Here is a 22,969-nt window from a genome sequence, read left to right on the forward strand (position 1 = left end):
GATAGACTCACGCTCCAGGCGTCATTTGCTCTCGACTTTTGGATTTTCCTTTACCCATAGGCCTAAACCTTGAGTTTTTGTTGGCTCCTCATCAGACCTAAGTCTGCATGCCATAATATTGGCTCCTCATCGGGCCTAAACCCACATGCCATAATATATAAGGAGAAATCCAACTCGTCTCTCGGGTTGCCACCCTACAGCGTGCCCCCGGATCGTCATCCGAAGTCGATATACCAACCATATTCCCAAGCCACAGAGTCTCTGAATATGGCAGTACTAGGAGAACCTAAGTCCTCCAAGAGCCGCTAGCAAACAATTCTGAACACGTCTGAGTCCTATCCCTATCTAGGTTTCCTTCTCGTGGCTCGCGTAAAACATCTCAATGTGCTACCAACCACATATCCCCTCACTGGAATACCTCATGACCACTCAAGGATCATATACATGCGCAAGGGCCGCCACAAAGGCCAAACAAAATGTCCTAAAGAGGACCGCCACCAAGGCCAAACAAAATGTCCTAAAGAGGACCGCCACCAAGGCCAAACAAAATGTCCTAAAGAGGACCGCCACCAAGGCCAAACAAACGTCCTAAAGAGGACCACCACCAAGGCCAAACAAATTTCCTAAAGAGGACCGCCACCAAGGCCACTCGTCCCGAAGGACCGTCACAAAGACCATCTGTCCCGAAGAACCGCCTAAACAGGCACTCTGGCTAAACAGCCCGCCACAAAGGCCAAACAATTGGCTAAACAGCCCGCCACAAAGGCCAAACAATAGCTAAACAGCCCACCAAAAAGGCCACACAATGTCTAAAAAGACTGCCACACACGGGCACACTGACTTGAAACTCCGCCACTAAGGCCACACAAGCCCCTCTAGGGCTCTTCACCGCTAAAATGGACAAATTCCAACTCCCGAAAAACTTTCCATATTTAGCACTTTCAATTTTTGGAAACTTTCCACTTTTGGAAACTTCTATTTCAGGAAAATTTCCTCCAAAATCCCGCCTCACGGAAAATTTGTACCCCGAGCACCACCTCATCTTGTTATTGAGTCGCACAACCAACCACCCAAGCGACCGAGTAAACAAGAGAGATGGGCTGGAATACTCCATTCCCGCTCCAGCCACGGATTACAGATGGAATCAAGCTAAACAAGCTCAAGTCGCGGCTTGCTTCTCATACCACTTCTTGAACCTTGCTTTCATCTTCGCTTGAGGCTCCCAAGTCTGCTCCTCAACACCATTACAGTCCCACAGGACTCTCATCAAAAGAATCTTCTTCTTCCAAAGTTCCTTGATCCTTCTCTCGAGAACCCTCACTGGTCTCGCATCCAATGTCATGTTAGGCTGAAGATTCTCAGGAATCTTGGCCAACACTTGCTCTCCCTCACGAAGACACTTCCGTAACATAGACACATGGAAAACCTTATGGAATGCACGCATAACCTCAGGTAACTCCAGTCTATATGCCACTGGTCCAACCCGCTCAATCACTCTGAATGGACCCATATACCTTGGACTCAACTTAGTCTCTGACAATGACCTGTTCGGGCCCCGCAACATGACCATCTTGAGGTACACTGTGTCTCCTACCTGAAACTCAAGGTCTCTCCTCCTCCTATCGTCATAACTCCTCTACCTATCCTAAGCCTCCTTCATGTTCATCTTGAGAACCTGAATCTTCTCGGAGGTCTCCTGAACAAAACTAGCACCAAACATGCTCCTCTCCCCCACCTGAGTCCAGCATAATGGTGTACGACATGGTCTCCCATACAAAGCCTCATAAGGAGCCATCTTAATGCTCGCCTGATAACTGTTGTTGTAAGCAAACTCTACCAGGTTCAGGTGATCTGCCCAATGGCCACCCCAATCCAACACACACATCCTCAGCAAATCCTCCAGCCTCTGGATCGTCCTCTCAGACTGTCCATCTGTCTGGGGATGATAAGCTGTACTCATATGCACCTTAGTGCCCATCTCTGCCTGAAAGGCTCTCCAGAACACCGAAGTGAACTTAGAATCCATGTCAGACACAATGCTCGCTGGCACCCCATGCAACCTGACTATCTCTTTCACATACTTCTTAGCCAAGACCGCTGCTCTATCAGTCTTCTTAATGGCCAGAAAATGTGTTGACTTAGTCAACCGGTCCACAATGACCCAAATAGCATCAAAGGTCCGTGATACTGGCAATCCTACCACAAAATCCATGGTGATCATATCCCACTTCCACTCAGGAATGGGTAAACTCTTCAGTAAACCGCCAGGAACCTGATGCTCAGCCTTCACTAGCTGACACACATCGCACCTCGAAACCCAACTAGCTACATCCTTCTTCATCCCGACCCAGTGATAGTACCTCTTGAGATCACGGTACATCTTAGTCGCTCCTGGATGAATAGAAAACTTGCTCGCATGAGCTTCTCTCAGGATCTCCTGTCTCAACTCCTCATCCTTGGGCACACAAATCCGACTGTGCACCAAGATAGTACCATTATCTGAGACCTAATACTCTGAATCCACATCCTTTGAGGCATTCACCAGCCCCAAATTCTTCTCCTGAGCCAACCGCACCCTACTCAGAAGATCTGCTCTATCCACTGCTTCTAAACCCAACGGTTCCTGTGAAACAGCACACAAGCTCAAAGCACTGATCTCTCCTACCAGAGACTCCATCTCCTGCTCCTGAGCCAAAGCTACCCTCTTCCGACTCAAAGCATCTGCAACCGTGTTAGCCTTACCAGGGTGATAGACTATCTCCAAATCATAATCCGCCACAAGCTCCATCCACCGCCTCTGTCTTAAATTCAGCTCAGGCTGAGTGAATATATACTTCAGGCTCTTATGATCTGTAAACACCTGTACCTTTGCACCATAAAGAGATCTCCAAATCTTCAGGGCAAAAATTACAGCAGCCATCTTCAAATCATGAGTAGGATAGTTGCCCTCATACTTCCGCAACTGCCGTGAAGCATAGACAATCACCTTCCCATGCTGCATAAACACACACCCCAAACCAACTCTAGATGCATCAGTATAAACCATATAGGGTTCTCCCTGCTCAGGCAAAGCCAACACTGGCGTAGTAGTCAACATCTCCATAAGGCTCTCAAAGCCCTCCACACACTCCTATGACCACACAAAAGGAACATCCTTCCATGTCAACTTAGTCATAGGGCGTGCTCTACTTGCAAAACCATGCACAAACCTCCTGTAGTAACCTGCCAACCCCAGGAAACTCCTGATCTCTATGGCATTCTGTGGTCTAGGTCAATCTCTGATAGCCTGAATCTTCTCCTGATCTACAGACACCCCCTCTGCAGAAACTATGTGACCCAGAAAACCCATCTCCCGCTGCCAGAAACTACACTTGCTCAACTTTGCAAACAACTTCTGCTCCCGCAGATTCTCCAGAACTGTCCTCAAATGTACTGCATGCTCCTGAGGACTCTTAGAATAGACCAGGATATCGTCGATGAAAATGATGACAGACACATCCAGAAACTCCTGAAGCACACTGTTCATCAATCTCATAAACGCTGCTGGCGCGTTAGTCAACCCGAAAGGCATCACCACAAACTCATAATGCCCATACCTCGTCCTGAAAGCCGTCTTCCTCACATCTGCCTCATCTATCGGTATCTGATGATAACCCAACGCCAGATCTACCTTGGAGAACCAAGTAGCACCCCTCAACTGATCCAACAACTCATCAATCCTAGGAAGAGGATACTTGTTCTTCACAGTGACCCGGTTCAAGCCCCGATAATCAATGCACAACCTGAAACTCCCATCCTTTTTCTTCACAAACAACACCGGCACTCCCCACGGTGATACACTAGGACGGATGAATCTCTTACTCAACAAATCCTCTAGCTGCTTCTTCAGCTCTGCCATCTCTGCTGGAGCCATTCTTTAAAGAGCCTTGGATAACGGCATCGTCACTGGTTCCAGCTCAATGGTAAAAGGATCCGACCGAGATGGTGGTAACCCCTGACCGAGATGAGTTCCCATATGTCCTTGTATAGCCATTGTTCTGTTGTTGCTGCTGATACTCTGGCTTGGAAGTGTAGCCTGAAGAGTTCCCACTGTAAGGCCTATTGCCTTGCTGAGTTCCAAACCGCAGTCCCTGATTCCCATACACATAGTTCACATCCTCCTCTTGGTGTCCTTGATCAGGTTCTGGCTCATATGTCTCAACCTCAGCAGAAAAATGAACAGATTTCTTACCCATAAGGAGATTATGCACTGAATCCAGCTTAGCATTAATAGAAGCTAACTGGTTTGAATCAAATCCTCCATGCAATCTCTTCCTTTCAGCATCTGCTCTCTTAGTACTATTGCTAGCAGCTAAATTCTCAATCAAAACTTCAGCATCTTCTGGAAATCTTGTCTTGAAGTTCCCATGACTTGCAGCATCCAAAGCTAACTGATACTTCCAGTCACACCCTCTAAAGAAGATACTCAACAGTTGTACCCTTGAAAAACCATGGTGTGGACAATCCCTCTGATAAGCTTTGAATCTCACCCAAGCTGCCTTGAAAGCTTCATCTGGTCTTTGCTTGAAAGTGGATAGCTTGACTCTCAACTCATCTGACATTGCATCATCATAGAAATGGTTTAGAAAAGCCACTTTGACTTGTTGCCAAGATGTCAAAGATCCAGCTGGCAATTGCTTCAACCACTGAGATGCCTCTCCTGCAAGTGAGTATGGGAAGAGCTTGCAGAATATGAAGTCCTCAGTCACTCCATTAGCCTTGATACTGGTCACAAGATCCTCAAAATGCTCAATATGGTCCAGAGGCTTCTCATTGGGCAAAGCAGAGAAAGGTCTCTGCCCAACTAGTTGAAAGTACGCAGGTTTCAACTCAAAATCATTCCTCTGAAAAGGGGGAGGAACAATAGCAGACCGGTTCTCATACACCAGATCAGCCTTATTGTAGTCAGCAATGGTCCTGATCAAGTCCCGGTTTTGCTCATGTCGTCGAACGGGGTTCTGTACGTGGTTGGCAGCTCCACGCACGTCTGCAGGTGGGTGTCGATCGATGCCACCTGGTTGGTGTCGATCGACACCAAGATCCAGATCATCAACGATACCAGCTTGCTGGTTCACGACAGCCTGCTCGTTGACAACAGGTTCAGGAATCACGTTTCCTTCTGCATCAAGCTTTTGGCCATGCTCATTGCGCAAGTGGCCCTCTTGATCCCTCAAAACACCAGCCTCATCACGCATCAGAATGATCGTATTAACCATCTTCAGAGATTTAGCTGCTTTTCTATTCTCACGCTCAAGTTTTCCCAACTCTTGGTTTGACAAATTCACAGTTGGACCAGATTTGTTGCTCCTTGTGTCAGGTCTAGGAGGCATGCACCTGAAACACCAAAGAGAAGAAAAACAAAAACGTGTAAGTCGAAAATAAAAAGAAAAATTTAGACGAAATTAAAAACTTAAATCTAATGGTAGAATCAGAGAGTCCCCGGCAACGGCGCCAAAATTTGATATGCTCAAATTAAACCCTAGAGCTACTCTCTCAAATTAAGAGGTTAATGCAGTATTTAGGGGTCGAATTCCACAAGGACTCAAGTTTACACAAGAAATTATAGAGTTTTTCAATTATGCTAAACAAATTAAATTGAATTAAAATAAAAGCAATGCAAAATATTAAATAAAAGCTGTTGTAAATTCAGAAGATCAAAAAGCTAAGCCTAGGGAATTTCTCAGGAAATTATGAAATATTAAATCAATCAATAAATTAGGATTCAAACAATTAAGAACAGATCTAGAACTCTAAACACTTTTGTAAATTAAATCAGTTCTCAATGCAAATAATATCTAAATTTAAAACCAGAAAATCCAAATCTCTTTGTAAAATTCTAGGTAATAAATCAGCAATAAAATCAGGTTTAGATTGCTCACAAAATTATTAAATCAAATCTCTTTGCAAGAAATAATTTTGCTCATCAAAAGGTTTTATCAGGAAAATCAATTATATTCTCATATCAATTTATTTTCCTAGGGTATTAATTCTAGATGGCCAATCAAAGATTAATATGAAGAACAACCTAAGATGAAGATCTAGATAGATAAAGAATCCTAAATAAACAGATCTAATAATTCATAAAATCCCTGTGAAAAACCCTAAACCTAACAAGCAAATTACTCAGACATAATCAATGAAGAACAAGACATAATATTCTGAATAATATGCAATTGAATTTAAAAGAGTAAGGAAGGAGTTCAAGAAATTCTTCTCTCAAAGCAGATCTCTCTCTCCAATAGCTCTCAAAAATCTCTCAGGGTTGCAGAAAAAATAAAACTTGGTAGAATAAAACTTAAGGGTTTTGAAAACCTAAAAACTATATATATATGTCCTAAAACACGTCAGGGACTAGTCTTACAAATATGGAAAACTTCGGGCAATTTGTAAAACTTCCAAATTTGGCTCTTTTCTTGTTGGCAACAAGGGTGTCGATCGATGCTCTCTAGTGTCGATCGATGCCCTCTCTCATATTCGACTCCAAGCTGATTTCCTCCAGATTATTGCTCCAAAATGATCCAAACTGCTCCACTTTGCTCCTTTCATGCTAAAAACCTGTAAAGACTCAAAAACAATCTAGAAACAAATGAAAAGACACTAAAAGACTCCTTATATCATGGTTAAAAACCACAAAAACCATGATATATTACCTACCACCCCTGCTAGAACCACCCTGCTGCTGAGCCTTACTAGGCTGAACTGCTGGAGGTACTGCCACTGACTGTGCCCGGATATCCTCCTCAATCTCTGCTGCAGTCTCAACCAGCTCTGCACGCGTAGCATAACTCTGCCCTCTACAGTGAACTCTCAAATCATCACGTAGAGCCCTCAAAAACCTCCTGATCTGAGCCTCCTCATACTCCAAAGCCCAACCCTCATAACAAAGAAGTCGACTAAACTCCAAGTCCAGCTCCCGCACTGACCGTGTCCCCTGAGACAACTCAAGGAACTGCACCTCCAACCGATCCAATGCCTCTCTAGGAAAATACTTGCGGTTGAACTCCAAGACGAAGTCAGCCCAAGTCATCTCCCGCTGCACTCTCCTAGCAGCCACTGATCTCCACCACAACTCAGCATCACCACTCAAATAGTATACCCCTATGTCCACCCAAAACTCCTCAGGACATCTCAGAGTATGGAAGTTACGTTCCACACTCGTCCTCCACGCATCCGCAACAGTAGGATCTGTACCACCCAAAAACCTCTCAGTGAAAAGACCTTTCATCTCCTTGAGCATAGACAAATAACGTCCATGAACTCCCACATCTGCAGCCACTGGCTGCCGCTCCTCCGCCACCACTGGTGGCACTACCTGAGCCTAAGCCGGTACCACTGGTGGTAACCGCTCCAAAACCTGTGCTAGCATAGCCGCAACATCAACACCAGGGACTCCACCCGCTGGGACTCCCACACCCGGGACCTTAGCATCACCGGCCACTGGAGCATCAACACCGCCCTCTCCTGCCACACTCACGGAATCCCCTGAAACATCTTGCGACTCGTCAACACCCTCAGCTGTCACACTCTGGTCCTCGGTCTCACTAACCACTGGGACTCTGCCCCTACCACGACCACGTCTGCGTCCATGACCACGTCCGCGTCCACAACCACGACCAGCCATAACATCCTCTCTAGCCATCTGCACTACCATGAACAGAAGACTAAGCAAACAATTACTATTTAACACAGAAACATAAACTCACCGTGGAATCACACAGTCGGCTCGAAGAGGATGTTCTAGGATTCCATGCCACACACAATTGACTAACTCACATAATCAATCAAGACATGCAATCCCAAAACATCACAACAGAAACCTAGTGAACCCAAACCTAGAACTGTAAGGGCTCTGATACCAAAATGAAAGGACCGACCTTTTTTTAATAAATAATAAATAATATATATATATATAAACTACAGTTAGTAGTCCTATACCCACTAGCCACCTAACCACATTCACAATCAGCAGCGGAATAACAAAACCAATATCCAATAATAAACCAATAGCAATCCAAAATTGTAGCATAAGCAATATTCCAATACCAAACAACAAGAAACATGAAACCAGCAACCTAGCAATGTTTCTAATGACTCAACTCTAGCAACCTAGCAATGCCAGAAGACATCCAATCGAGTCGCTAGAACATCCTCCTCTTCATTGCCTTGATTCCATGATCACAATTTGCATTTATCTACACCACAAACACAAATTGAGATGCATGAGTATTTGATAAACACTCAGTGAGGCAATCCTCCCATCTACTGGGCTATACACACAAGCAATAAGATCTCTACATGCAACAATCAACAATCAATAAAACAAACCAGTCAAAATACAATCTGAAAGAAGGGTGTCGACCGACACCATATGGTGTCGATCGACACTGACAATCTGGTGTCGACCGACACCCTGCCCGACACTCCCGAAAACCCTAGTTTGTGTCAACCGACACCTCCACATGGCATCGATCGACACTCGCCAAAGTCTCGAGCCGTCCTCGCGTTGGTGTCGACTGACACCGTTGCCGAGCACCGATTTCCTTCGATCAAAAAACTCCGAATATCGCCTCCAATCTTCTCCAATCCGCTCCATGCATTCCCAGAAGCCAAACCCAGCCAAAGCAGCGACGAAATACCATAGAGGACTCAAAGAAACAACCACATAAGCACCAAATCACATAAAAACTAGAGATCTTAGCTTAGATAAGCCATGGTCATGCACTCACCTCTTTGCAGGAAGATTCAGACCAAAAGAAGCGAATCCAACACTCTCAGCAACCTTCTAACACGTTCCTAGCCCTGGATCTTCACTCCCACAACAAGATCTCACCAAAAACACCTTGAAATCTCACAAACTCTCTCCAAAACCTTTAGGAACTGTTTTCTCCTTCCTCTTTCTTTCAAGCGGCATAAAAACAACAAAAACACGACCCTAGGACATTTTCCCCCTTTTAAACCTCGGTTCAATGGTTTCCTTAAACCAAACCGGCCAGAAATCGATAATTTAATCGAACTGGTCAAACCCGAAACAAACAGTGTCGATCAACACCTCCTGTGGTGTCGATCGACACCCCCACCGATTTACCAAAAATTGGTTTGCGGCTGTTACATTTGCAGTCTGCCGTGGTCATTTTTGTGTTTGACCAACATTTTCCAGTAGATTTCTTTTGCAGTCAACTAATTTATGATGACAGAAAGACTTCTTGCGGTTGTCGTAACTAAAACTCAAGAATTTGGTCAATTGCAAAAATACAACTTAGTAGACTGCAAACGAAGTATCTGACGGAAACATTATAATGCAGTCTAAACCATATTTTTTTTAATCAAATGAAATTCAAGTCTACTGGCTCGAAACTCGATATATTTTAAATTGCAAAACTGACCATTAGGTAAACTTTACATGATATTATGACGGTTGAACTACCAAATGAAGTCTAATTTCTACAAAAAATCAAGGAAAATCACGAAATCTACCGGAAAATAACCTTATCAGTGGTTGTTTCGCAATGTCAAGCACCGACGCCGTCGTCTTTAGCCAAAACAGATGAGCAGCACCAATTTAATCATTCACGACAAATAACTAGATGAACACTCTTGCAAATTTTTTGGGATTAAAACGAAGAGGAGATGGAAGAAAATGAAGTCCTCATAGAATTGGGTGTTATATAAGCTCGCAAATTCGGGTTGTTGAACCATTAAGAGCTTCAAATTTGGTTGTTTATGGTTGTTAGAAAATTGATGGCGATGGCACACCCGTAAATAAGAGAAGACGATGAGGTTATGGATGTAATAATTATTTTCGCAATAAATTTAAATAAATCAGAAATAATGGCATTTGTGTGAATATGATGAATAGCCGAGGATTAAGAAGGGAGAAAGTGGCAAATGTTGGAGAGAGAAAAAGAGGGGTCTAGTCTTGCAATTGACTCAAGTTAGGGGTCCAATTTTGCAAGTGTCCCAAACAAATTAAGGAAACAAATTCTGTATACTTTTAATTAAGGAATATTGGCTTGGTTTAGATTTTACAATTAGAATGAAATTATGTGTCGGTTTTGGTTTATAAATAAGATGATTATGGTTTAGATTTTACAATTAAAACAAAATTATATGTCGCTTTGGGTTTACAAATGAAGTGGTTAGGGTTTAGATTTTATAATTAAAACAAAATTATATGTTGGTTTGGGTTTACAATTGAAGTGGTTAAGGTTTAGTTTTTACAATTAAAACGAAATTATATGTCGGTTTGGGTTTACAAATGAAGTGTTAAGGTTTAGATTTTACAATTAGAACGGAATATATGTTGGTTTGGGTTTACTAATGAGATTGTTTGGGTTTAGATTTTACAATTAGAACGGAATTATATGTCGGTTTGGGTTTACAAATGAGATGGTTAAGGTTTAGATTTTATAATTAGAATGAAATTATATACCGGTTTGGGTTTATAAAAGAGCGGTTTGAATTTTTAATTTTATAATAATATATACAGATTTTGTTTCCTTATTTTATTAAAAATGAATAAATAAGTTCTTAATTGCATTATGACATGTCACATTCTCATTGGTTTAATTAAAGAGAAGTGAACAAATGGGTTCACCTTAGGGGTGAACCCAAGAATGGCCGTGTTGGATATGGGCTTTGCCTTATATGACATTCGGTCTAACAAAGACTTCTTAAATACTCCGTTTCAAAATATAGGATGTTTTAATTAAAGCACGCAGATTAAGAAGTCTTTACTTTTAACACAAGTTCAACCAATCAGAAATAATACTGAATAATATCAAATACTAAACTAATCTAAAAGTTGCATATGAAAACATCATATATTATGAAATAAAAAACTTTTTTAAAACATCTTATATTTTGAAACGGAGGGAGTATATTAATCTGAAGTTCTGGCTCAACAAATTAAATGAAAGTCTATTAAGCTTTGGAGAAGGCAATCTCGGGAATTTGCGCTGACATCTTAGACCATCTTTACTGGTGATTTCTCTCACCGTTACTCTTGTATTTGAGGCCCAAAACATAATAAAATATTCATTTTTTGGTCCATTAACAAGAAAATCGATTCTCCAGAAAGGAATTGAGCAACACATTAAGCAACGCTACGTAGATACTGGTGATTCTCCAGAAACGCTACGTAGCGTGTTTTGATACGTTGATACGTAAATATAAAAGATTTTTTTTTTCTATTTTCTTTTTTTCTTTCTTTCCCGATCTTCTCTCTCTTTTCTCTCTCGATCTAAAAAGGCGAATCGACTGAAACCAGAAAAATCAATCGATTCTTCTCTGTTTCGCGACTCTCCCTGCCGTTATCGTCATTTGGATCATTATCTCCACCGGCGCGACTTTGGGCTGGAGAGATGGTCATTGGCCTGGAGAAATCACCGGACCTCTCTTCTTACTTCCTCCTTTGGTATGTTTCTTCTTCTTCGTTTTTCCTTTCAATTCTATCGGTGAATACTCAATTAGGGGAAACATTTGGCTCTCGGTAAGCTTTTGGGACCATATCCTCCTAATTTTAAATGATAGAAAGGTTGAACGGTTACCTGTTACAATCAGCTTTTGATTTTTTTTTTATGTAGATGATTGGTTTGGAACTTGCAGTTGCAGGTTAAAATTGCAAAGAATGTTTAGAGGGATGTAGTAGAATCACCCAAAGGTAAATTCTCAATCTGTTAGCTCACAAAATTATATTATTACAGAAATATAAAAACTTTGCAGAATGGTCGAAGGATTGCAGATGTTTGTTTTGAAGAAATGGTTTATGTGATTAACTCCAAAACTTTTTTATGAACTGTGAGCCTCAATTTCAATTTCAGTTAATGTTTCATGTTGTCTTCAGCAAAGTGTATGTATGTGTGTTTTGTATTCTTTTTTGCAGCAAATTTATTAGTTTGGATCCTATATAAGTAGTTTCTGCAGCAAATTTATTAGTTTGGATCCTATATAATTAGTTTCTGCAGCAAATTTATTAGTTTGGATCCTTGTCATGGAGTTGATAAAAACAGAGTCTTTCAAGTTTCTTCTACTTTGGGTATAACAAAGATTCGATAAAGTTTTATATTGTTTCTTTTTGATGTTGTATAATCCTAACTTTTAGGAAAGGTTAAGATTTTCTCGGCTCATATTTGAGTTTGTGAGAATGACTTTCGATAAAGACATATAAACGAAATCTCTTTCTCTATGTATTGCAGTAATGACGATGATGAAGCTTGAGGGAAGTTATTAGTCTAAAGAAAAAGAATAAGAAATATAACTATTCACCACTGGAGAAAATTTGAGAACTAGAGAGGCAACAGTTGTAGTCTTTGGGTTATTTATGTAGAAGATTGAAAACTTTTGTTCATCGATTAGTGTAAGCGTAGCAATAAGGATGGCTTGGTGTTTTGGTTTGTGGTTGCAGGCTGTATCAGCTAAAGTCATTCGTGTAAGCGTAGAAACTGAGCAGATGCGTGCCTTTGAAACTAGAAATTATCTTCGAGTGGAGGTGTGGCTGAGACAATAGCATCAGCATATCATTTAGTTGTTGCAGAAAACTCAAATGAAGAAGCTGAGATGAATAAATGCAAGTCTGCTGTTAAACGTATCAGAAAGATGGAGAAAGATGTTGAAGAAGCCTGCTCTACTGGTAAAAAACTGTTTTACTAATCAATGATTACCAACAAGTGCCCCAATTTTTTCTTGAAGTCTAATGTAATTCTTATTTATCAATTTGTGCAAACATTGTTTAAGTGAGCTTTTGTTGTTCTGCAATATAGGTTCCTTGTATATATTTCACCATTTTGAGTTTTCTTCTATATCAATTGAATTTGTAAGCCTCTCTTGAGTTCAATTATCTATTTATTTGCAGCTATGTATCAAATAATTGTTTTATCATTTCAGATTAGTAAAATTTGATAATTAATTAACAAAAATTAAAAAAAAATATATATTATTTAAATGATGAGCAACCTTCATTGGAGTATTCTAGTGGAGGGATGATTTTGGTTAAGTTCTAAGTGGGTTGCTTTAATTATTTTAGTATTAATTATATGATTAATTAATGCTTGAGTAACTTGAGAGGGTTGCTGGAGTAATGATTCTCTTAGGCAGCCCTAAGTCAACAGGCGCTTATAAAAGCAGAGGACATTTATTGAGATCACCATCCTGACCCCCATATAATATCCATAGAGCAATACTTTGCATCGAATACTGAGTTTATTGTCTTTTGTGTAATTTTTTCCACTTATGAGCTTGTCATAGTTCTGGTCGTTAGTTTGCCTGTAAATTGACGAGCATAATCTTGACTCTTTGTAAGTGACGATCTCATTTCTCTTTATTAAAAGGACCAACTCTATTCTTACCCCATAAAATCTTGTTTATTAGTATTATGCTCATCTCGGTACAAACAAGCCGTAATTAAAATTTTCACATCCTAATTCACCATATATGTTGATTTGTCCATTCTTGATCTTCTAGTTTGTTTTTCTTGGAAAAACGGACGTCCTATACACACACACATTATATATATATATATATATATGTATAAATCTCATATAATTCAATTCAATTCAAGTCTGTGACACACTTTGACAAAAAAGAAAAGTCTGTGACACACCAGTCCATTTTTACGTTAACAACCAACTATTGCTTAAAACGACGCTCCTATAAACGATAAACTCGTGATTCTTTTCAAATATTGTTTTAAAAGTAATTTATTTAAGAGCGTGTTTGGTTAAGACTTAAGAGCGTGTTTAAAAAATATGGTTATTTATGCGAAGTCACTTTTCTAACGCCAAAATCACAAAATTTTGTGTTAATATAAATGATTGAGAATTGTGATCTAGCATAAAAATAATGAAATTGTGTTTGAAAATCAAATTTACAAAATCTTGTTCAAGTGCGATAGTTGTAAACTTATATTTTGATGCTTTTTATGAAATCATGATATGGCGCCAAAATTATAGAGTCGTATGTTAACACTTAAATTTTTAGACTCACATTTTAAAATTTTAATATTAAAAGTGTCGAATCTAGTTTTAAAAACTACTAAATCTCGTTTTAAAGCTAAACTGTTTTATACAACATTTGTGACCATGCATTTTTAGCACATAGATCGTGAGTTTATATTTTGGGGATAAAATCTCAAAACTTATAGATAATTATTTGCATACGAATTTTAATTTATGCATAAAATTATTTTGTAAATTAATTAAAACAAATTATGTTGGTTCTTAATTAAAATGCAACAAAACATTTTCTTGTTAGTTGTTATAGGATAAGTAAATTTTACATTCTTATCTATATTAACATTTTTGAAGTACATTTTGTGTTATGCCCTTGAAGTTTAACTTATTTAATTTGTTTTTTGCAACATTAACCCCTCCATATTTTCCTAAAATAACATTTCTACTTAATTAATCCCTACAGATTTTCCTAAACTAACATTTCAAATTAACTCAATTAATGGAACGATAGGAATGGTTCAAATTTATTAATGCTTATTGCCATACACAGCATGATACCATCATTTAAGAGATCGAGAATAAATGCTCAAAACTTATTTAATACATCTTTATGATATGTTTAATGTAAATCGATCCACTTTGAGAAACAAAAGATTACAACCTCAAAGATTATTATGACGTAGATAATGTCCTTAAACACGAGAACCAAAATTAAGGAAATCACATTTTAGCAAATATATAACTTTGTAAGCAAGAAATACATTTATTTCTGTACATATCTCCTTTAGAAACTAAATATAGTTCCACAATATTCTCAAAACTCCATTAGGCATACAGAAAAATCTCGTGTTTATTGCTAAGGATCGTTTGACACCTTGCTCAGCAAGCATTTATTTAATTATAAATATCAACTTCGAAAGAGAAAGACAACATCCACAACCAAAACCTACATCCGCATAGCTAAACATAACATGGTAAACCTTTTGCATTAATTCAAAATTGCCATATATATTTTTAGATTTTTTGCTTGCTTACCAATATATTCTCGATCTCATATCACATCTAATTTTACCATCTTCAAAGAACCATATAAATAACGTCTCAATAGCAATACAAAAATGCATCAATTCATACACTTGAAGTAACATTCCCGGTTGAGACACTTGATTTGGTTTTGGCGATAAACAGATGCACACTTATTCCATTTATTTGAAAAAAAATGATTTGGTTTCACGTGAACATGCAACCTTCCGGTTAGTGGATAATCAAAATATTTTTTGTTTGATTTATTTCATATCTACACTAATTCTTTGTTTTGGACTCCATGTAGTTATGTACTTAGAGCATGATTATCGGAGGGTTCAGGCAGGGGTTCAGAGTCTTTTTTTGAAAAAAATAAATCAAAAGTAGAGAATAAACGTAAGAACTCCCCTTATATAATATACTGTCTCATGGGTTAAGAGACTGATACGTGTCAGCTCTCTGTTGGGCGAACAGAAAATATAAAATGGAAAAAAAAATTTCTCCGACTGATTTTATTATTTCTCTCTCTCTCTCTCGTTCTCTCGTTCTCTCGCGATTGAAATCTCCGAAACAAGAAAACGATTTGGAATCAGAAGTTTCATGGGTTTGAATCGAAGGACTGAGAATGGTTTGGATTCAATTGGGAATGGAGAGAAGGCGATTCGATGGGATTGGAGAGAAGAAGATGGCGATTTGGAAGCTACTCGCCAATTGCATGAATCGAGTTTCAGTCGAATAAATTGGTAGAGATTGAAGCAATTGGAATCAAAAGGTACGCTTGTTAGTACAACTGCATGAATCTCAGATTGTTTTATGATTAGGGTTCTTTGTTTTTCGATCTCAGTTTAGGGTTTTTTTATGTTAGTTAGAAAATTAGGGATTTGCGTAAGTCTTTTCTCAAGTGATCCTAGATTCTATTTTGAACTCCTGCGGTAATCAAAATCTGGAGTTAATATGATTTTGACTCATATGAACGGCAATCAAAATCTGGAGTCATTACAACTTCATCAATCGTCAAAGACTTTTCCTTTCAAGAAGAAGAAGAAGAGGCAGAGCTTTTTAATCAATGGAAGGCGAGATACTCCTCAATGAGAACCTTCTTCTCCGTCCCGTCGAAGCCTTATCACCAGCCGCTGTATCGAAATCGAAATGGACTATTCTTGTACTAGCGCTGATCCTCCTCTCTTGTTTTCACAAATTCTTGTTTTCGAGACCAGTTCTCTGGAACCGAGACTTATATTTGGGTTGACGCCTTCTACTTCTCCGTCGTCACTTTGTGCACTGTCGGTTACGGCGACATTGTCCCGTCAAATCCCACGACCAAGATCTTGACCATCGTTTTGGTATCAGTCTTAAGTGGAAACTTTGTTAAGCGTTCTGCGTCGTCTTTCTCTGCGTCCCGACTGGAACTTGCTTCCTTCACGTTTTCGAGAGGTTGGATTGGTTGGATTCGGTTATCTCGGTTACGACGGTTGGTTATGGAGATAAAGCGTTTAAGACGATTGAAGGAAGGATCTTCGCAGTGTTTTGGCTTCTTCTTTCAGCTATTGCAATGGCTAGTTTGTTTGTTTACTTGGCTGAGATGAAAGTAGATCGTACTGCTGTCATGAAATTGCCCACCAGGTGAAGTTTCTGTTGTGATTAGTGAATCAGAGTTTGTCGTGACTATTTGTGAAAGATAACAACATCGTCATGACTCTTGCCTGGTAACTAAATGATGAAAGTATAGAGATGTAAATGATTAGTTTTTCTTTTTTCATTTCTAGGATAAAATGTATACAACGATGATGATACTCTGTTTTGGCCTATAAAGAAGAAGAAAATATGGTGAATAGAAAGATTACTTGATCGCATTGGTTCTTTATTACTTACTCTTTGAAGTCAAACTATAAGTTAAATCGTTATCGAATGTGTTCTTTTTTATACATCTGTGTGCATTATATTTGGCAGTTGGTTCAATATAAAGGTAACTAGGGCTGGGCACGGAACGGGTACCCTTGAATTTTCTCCGACCCTTTACTCGTCCCGACCCTAACGGGTAACAGAAAAAATTTACTCATACTCGACCCTTAAATAACGGGTACCCGGAGAAACAGGTACCCGGTAAAAAATAGTTGACCCTTTACTCGTCCCGACCCTTTATTATTACCCGGAAAACAAGTACCCGATAAAAAAATATTAATAATCGCAATAATAATTTTATCTTTTGAAATCCAAAAAATGAAAAATTCATAAATTTATGCAATATATAGTTCCAAAAATTATAAAATTACGAATTTTGAAAATAAAAATAATATATTAATTCAGTTAGTCTAAGTTGAACTTAGGTTTTAACTCTAACTCTATAAATTAATAATAAATAATAATAATAATAATACAAAATATTAACGGGTATTTACGGGTCGGGTAGCAAAACGGGTAAAGGGCCGAGTAACGGGACGGGTATTGAAAACTAAACTAATACCCTATACTCGTCCCTTACTCACGAGTAATATAATTATAATACCCTTTACTCGACCTTAAAGCTGCGGGTACCCTTTTTTTCGGGACGGGTACGAGCCGAGTAACGGGTCGAATACGGGTAACGGGTATTAGTGCCCACGCCTGAAGGTAACTATATGAACATATGAACATAATTTGGTTAGTTGATGACTCACATCAGAGGAAACTTAGTTCATATTAACTTTTCTTAGATAAAGGATTACAATCATAAGATAACTCATATGAACTATGTATAATCAATATACGAAACTTACTGCAACCCATGGCATAACAACGAACCCCCAATTCAAATAGCTCAAATACAAAGTATACATAAACCAGAACACAAAAACAGAGAGAAAGAAAAAAATGAGAGCAGATAATTTGGTTTGCCGGATGAAAATAGAGTAAAAGTTAAGCTTAAGGTTTTTCAAAAATTATTATGTTTTGTATGTTTGAAAATTAATAAAAATGGAATATTTTCTAATTTTATAAAATCTTAAATGTTTACACATTTATACCACTTCTATTCTATTTAAAATTTTAAAAGTTTAAAAAATAATATTTTCAAAAATAAGAGACCCAAAATAAGAACCTACCAATAAAAGAGAAAATTTTATCTAAGAGATCATGGGTTCTTATATTCCAAACAGTACACAATTAATTCATAAAAAAATTAAGAACTCCCCTTATATGAACCCCCCAATAAACTTGCTCTTATGTCACAAATGCATATTGAGAAAGAAACCAATTCTGAGTTCAGCACACGGTGAGCTGCTCATCTTTCTAGGTATCCTCTTTATATTTATTATTGTATATATACTATCTTTTTGCACTTATAGGTATCCTCTCTATATTTATTATTATATTTATTATTGTAATTTAGAATTTTATATAAAGAGAAATAAGAGATTGGAATATAAATTTATGACTACACATTGAATTTGATTTTTTGATATAAATGTAAGCTAATTTATTGGGATTTTAAAGGCGATAATGAGATTTAAAAATAAACTGTGCAATGAGCAAATCATTTACGTGATCTAAAGGAAAAATGCTTCAGAGACATTAGAACTTTCCTCGAATTATAATATTAATTTGAGTAAGAATAAAGTCACATGAAATATACATATTAAGGAACCAGCCAGTCAGCCATCATAGTAGCAGAATTTGGCCGTTTAAAATTTATGGGACAATATAGAATTTTAGATGAAGAGAAATAAGAGATTGGAATATAAATTTATGACTAAACATTGAAACTGATATTTTGATAGAAATGTAAGCTAACCTTTCTAAAATGCAAGTCAGATTGAAAATTGTCTTCGAAGGGTGGTTTTGATCTTTGTTTTCAGATGTTCGAGATGAGGATATTTTGCCAACAACATCTGGTGAGTGGGTAAATGTAGATATAAATCATATACTGAAGAACAAAGTGGAAGCTAGGATACCAAAAATACGAACAGTGCAAAATAGGTTGTTACCTGGAAGCTCCTCACCCTTGTCTACCATATCAAGCAAGTCTGAAAAAGTAGAGAACCTAAAATAATCAAAACCAATAGAGCATTGTCATTTTTAACAGTCTCCAAAGACGTTTTCTTCGTGAAAACAATTATCCACTTGTGATTGGTGCGACGATAACGGTTGGAATATGCATCAACATCAAATCATTGATGTTGTACAACTGGCCTTTAACCAATTGATCTTGAAACTTAGGCACACGATTAGGAAGGACTGAAGCTTGTATAGCACAATCCTGAAACAAAGGCGAAATGAATATGTTAAAATGGAGGTAAATCAGGGGTCAAGAGGAACAATAATAGAGATAATATACATTTTCATCAGGAAGGAGGCATTTTCATCAGGAATAATAAGTAAGATATTGTTTCTTCGAAAGTCTCGAACTTCCCAAATATGGATGACCTGAACAACAGTCCTATTGATATGAGTGTTGTGTGTGTTCGTTGGAGGTTGAATAAAGGGTAGAGTAGGGCAGTATTGTTTTAGTTTTACACATGCTGTGAGAGAGAGAAGGTAAGTATCGTCAAAAGTTGTTATTTAAAAAGAAAACTTAATGCAATGGTTGAAGGAGAGTAATCAGGGATTGGAATGAAATGTTAATGACCATGAAATCATAGGTGTTTGGTATTGTTTTCATTACATTATAATTGGGTGGTAAGCGTAAAGATGAAAATGAAGGATATACTTCAATGGAATTCTTTAATTACCTTAAAGAGGTGTAATGAGTAATACAAATAACGTAATCATAATATTGGTTCATATGATTCTAATTGGTAGTGCAGATCTAAACCCCTTTTAAAAAAAAAAAAATTATTTGATTCCAAACAATTTGAAAACGATTTTGGACAGGATTAATGTTACATATTGTCTTTAATTACCTTAAAGATTGTAATACATAATACAAATAATGTAATCATAATAATGGTTCATATGATTATAATTGGTAGTGCAGATCTAAACCCCTTTTAAAAAAAATTTAAATTTGATTCCAAACAATTTGAAAATGATTTTGGACAGGAATAATGTTACATACAGTTTGGAACTTCAAATAGGTGTTTGGGATCTTGACACAGACATTAAACCAGAAATGATTTAGAATTTGGTGGTGGAGTAGGAGAATTAAACCAAAGAAAACCAATGATTATGAGATATGTGAAGGTACATTGGAGGTGGTAGCTGCTGGGAACGATGGTTGTGAGAATGTGAGTACAGGTGAATTCGACATCGTTTGGTTCGTATACTCCTGATGGGTGTAAGGGCTGTCAATTATATTTGTTGGGCTTGTAATTGGTCTTATTTTGTCAAGCCTAATATGAAAACTTAAAAACAATGGCCTTTAAGACTAAGAGAGGACATGTGTCAGTTATATAATAAGCTAGGTGTCATGTTCTAAACAGAAGTTGAGAAAAACCTTCTCTTACTAGATAAGATATGTATAGCCGTAATTAAAATTTTCATATCATAATTCTCCATATATCTTGATTTGTCCATTCTTGATCTCTTCTAGTTTGTTTTTCTTGAAAAAATGCACGTCCTAATGTCCTATACACACACATTATATATGAATAAAAACTCATAATTCAATTCAAAGTCTGTGACACACTTTGACAAAATAAAATAAAACCAGATTAAGACCCGTGCTAGAGTACGGGTTGAAATTTATTTTATTTATATTGTAATTTTTATATAAAATAGAATTTATGTGATTGTTTTTAAAAGTTTTGTTGGATAAAATATAATGCAATAAAATCATATGCTAAATATGATGACTTGAAAAAGATACTTATATTGTAAGTTTTATATTGTTAATGGTTCTAGATAAGTATATGTGTTATAGTGAAGTTATTTCAACAATATATATTCTATCTCATGATTTGAATGTCATTATAAGACATAATCTTGTGAATTTGATTTTTTAAAAGCTAGTTATTATATTTTGAATAATTTAATATATTGTTGTCAATGTTTTTAAAACCGGACCGGTAATTGAACGGGGAAAGCTTCTGGGTCATGAATCAATATGGTTCGACCGGGGTTAACCGGGTTCAATTGATTTTGATGATATTTTTATAAATAATAGGTATGGATATGTCTTCTATTTTTTCCAATGATTATAACTATGATATAATTGGATATACCAAATAAAATAATTCAATAATCATAATGTTTTTAAAAAACATTAAAAAGTAATAAACTCAAACTGTAACAAACTCAAAGTATAACCAGTACTTGTAAAATATTTTAGAAATTTAAATCTAAAAGCAATAAGATAATAAGAGTGTAGAACATGCAATCTTCATTCTCTAAGAAACTCTACTATTGCTAATTTGCTAAGAAGAAAACTAGAAAAGGTAATTAATTAAATTAATTGTACTCAAATTTACAAAAAAAAAAGTAGAACCCGGTTTTATCCGGTTTAATGGTTCACCGGTTTTTGGTTTTTTGGCGGGTTGATATGGTTTTTTACCGGTTCAATTTCTTTTGGGTTTTGATATTAACCCAACCCGGACATGATGCCGGTTCGCGGGTTAACGTGGTTCGACCGCCGGTCCGGTCCGGTTTTGAAAACATTGATTATTGTACTTTTTTAATATATTTGGTTTTTTGAAATTTTTTCATATTATTGATATTGCTATAACAAACCAATTTAGAGTGTTTATAGTTTCTAACTTTAATATCAAGTTTCAATATTTTAAAAATATTTCAAAATAAATTATTTAAAGTTTCTTGTATTGTATAAAATTATAAAATTCAACAAAAAAAGTATGAAATTGAATTGAAATATTCAAATTCTGACCTGTTACTCAGTAAATTTTTTAATTCAATAGATATTATTTTTAAAGAATAATATTAATAAAACTTGAGTATTTTGTAGATTGAATCATTTATATTTGTTTTTAAAAATTCAACTAATGGTATATCCGGAAATAAAACTATTTTTTAATTATAATAAATAATATGATAATTTATTTGTTTCACAAAATAGACTCATATATATAAATGAGAGGTGAAGTATAATGATAATTAAAAAATTAATATGTTAAGTTAGATATCAAAGGATTTTATTTGATGAATAATTTAATAAAAGAAATTAATATGGTAAGTTAAATGATATCAAATGATTCTTTAGAATATTCTTTTTAAGATTTTTGGATATAATAAATTCAGACTATATAAATAATTTAAAACTTATTCTATAATCTATTTGTAATCAACTTATTAAAATTATATAGTCTACAAAACATTGTTGTGTACTTCCGTTTTATTATATAGGGGATTATTTTTAAAGAATAATATTAATAAACTTGAGTATTTTATAGATTGATTCATTTATATTTGTTTTTTAAAATTCAACTTATGGTATATCCAGAAATAAAACTATTTTTAATTATAATAAATAATATGATAATTTATTTATTTCACAAAATAGACTCATATATATAAATGAGAGGTAAAGTATAATTATAATTAACAAATTAATATGTTAAGTTAGATATCAAAGGATTTTATTTGATGAATAATTTAATAAAAGAAATTAATATGGTAAGTTAGATGATATAGAATGATTCTTTAAAATATTCTTTTTAAGATTTTTGGAAACAATAAATTCAGATTATATAAATAATAGAAAACTTATTCTATAATCTATTTGTAATCAACTTATTAAAATTATATAGTCTATAAAATAATGTTATGTACTTTCGTTTTATTATATAGGGGATAAGAGTCTGTGAGACTAATTTCAAAATGTGGCCGGCCGGACGCTGGGTTGGGTTCGAATTTAATTGTTTAAATTTGAGACATTGAATGGTGAATAATACAATGGTCGTCACACCATTATATATTATTGACTTTAGTGGTTACATTTATTTACTAGATTTTTTTTATATATTCACTAGATTTTTTATTGTCCATTTTTCTATGATATTATAAAATAGAAGTATACAACCTTTTTTGGTAAA

General features: G+C 36.4%; 1 long non-coding RNA gene and 1 pseudogene across 3 annotated transcripts; both read left to right on the plus strand.

Moving 5' to 3' along the window:
• Window positions 1-10,915: 10,915 nt before the first annotated feature.
• On the plus strand, window positions 10,916-12,857 carry LOC104712137 (uncharacterized). 3 transcript variants are annotated; one of them, XR_015567246.1, is made up of 3 exons: window positions 10,916-11,452; window positions 11,644-11,698; window positions 12,234-12,857. It is a non-coding gene; the product is annotated as an uncharacterized LOC104712137 (long non-coding RNA). The 3 variants fall into 3 exon arrangements; XR_015567245.1 differs by having other exon boundaries at window positions 11,122-11,452; window positions 12,443-12,857; XR_015567247.1 differs by having other exon boundaries at window positions 11,289-11,527; window positions 11,622-11,698; window positions 12,443-12,857.
• Window positions 12,858-16,074: 3,217 nt separating this feature from the next.
• On the plus strand, window positions 16,075-16,635 carry LOC147939019 (two-pore potassium channel 4 pseudogene; annotated as a pseudogene).
• Window positions 16,636-22,969: the final 6,334 nt, after the last annotated feature.

This window comes from Camelina sativa, chromosome 9 (assembly GCF_030686135.1).
Source record: "Camelina sativa cultivar CO46 ecotype springtype chromosome 9, ASM3068613v1".
Lineage (NCBI taxonomy): Eukaryota > Viridiplantae > Streptophyta > Magnoliopsida > Brassicales > Brassicaceae > Camelina > Camelina sativa.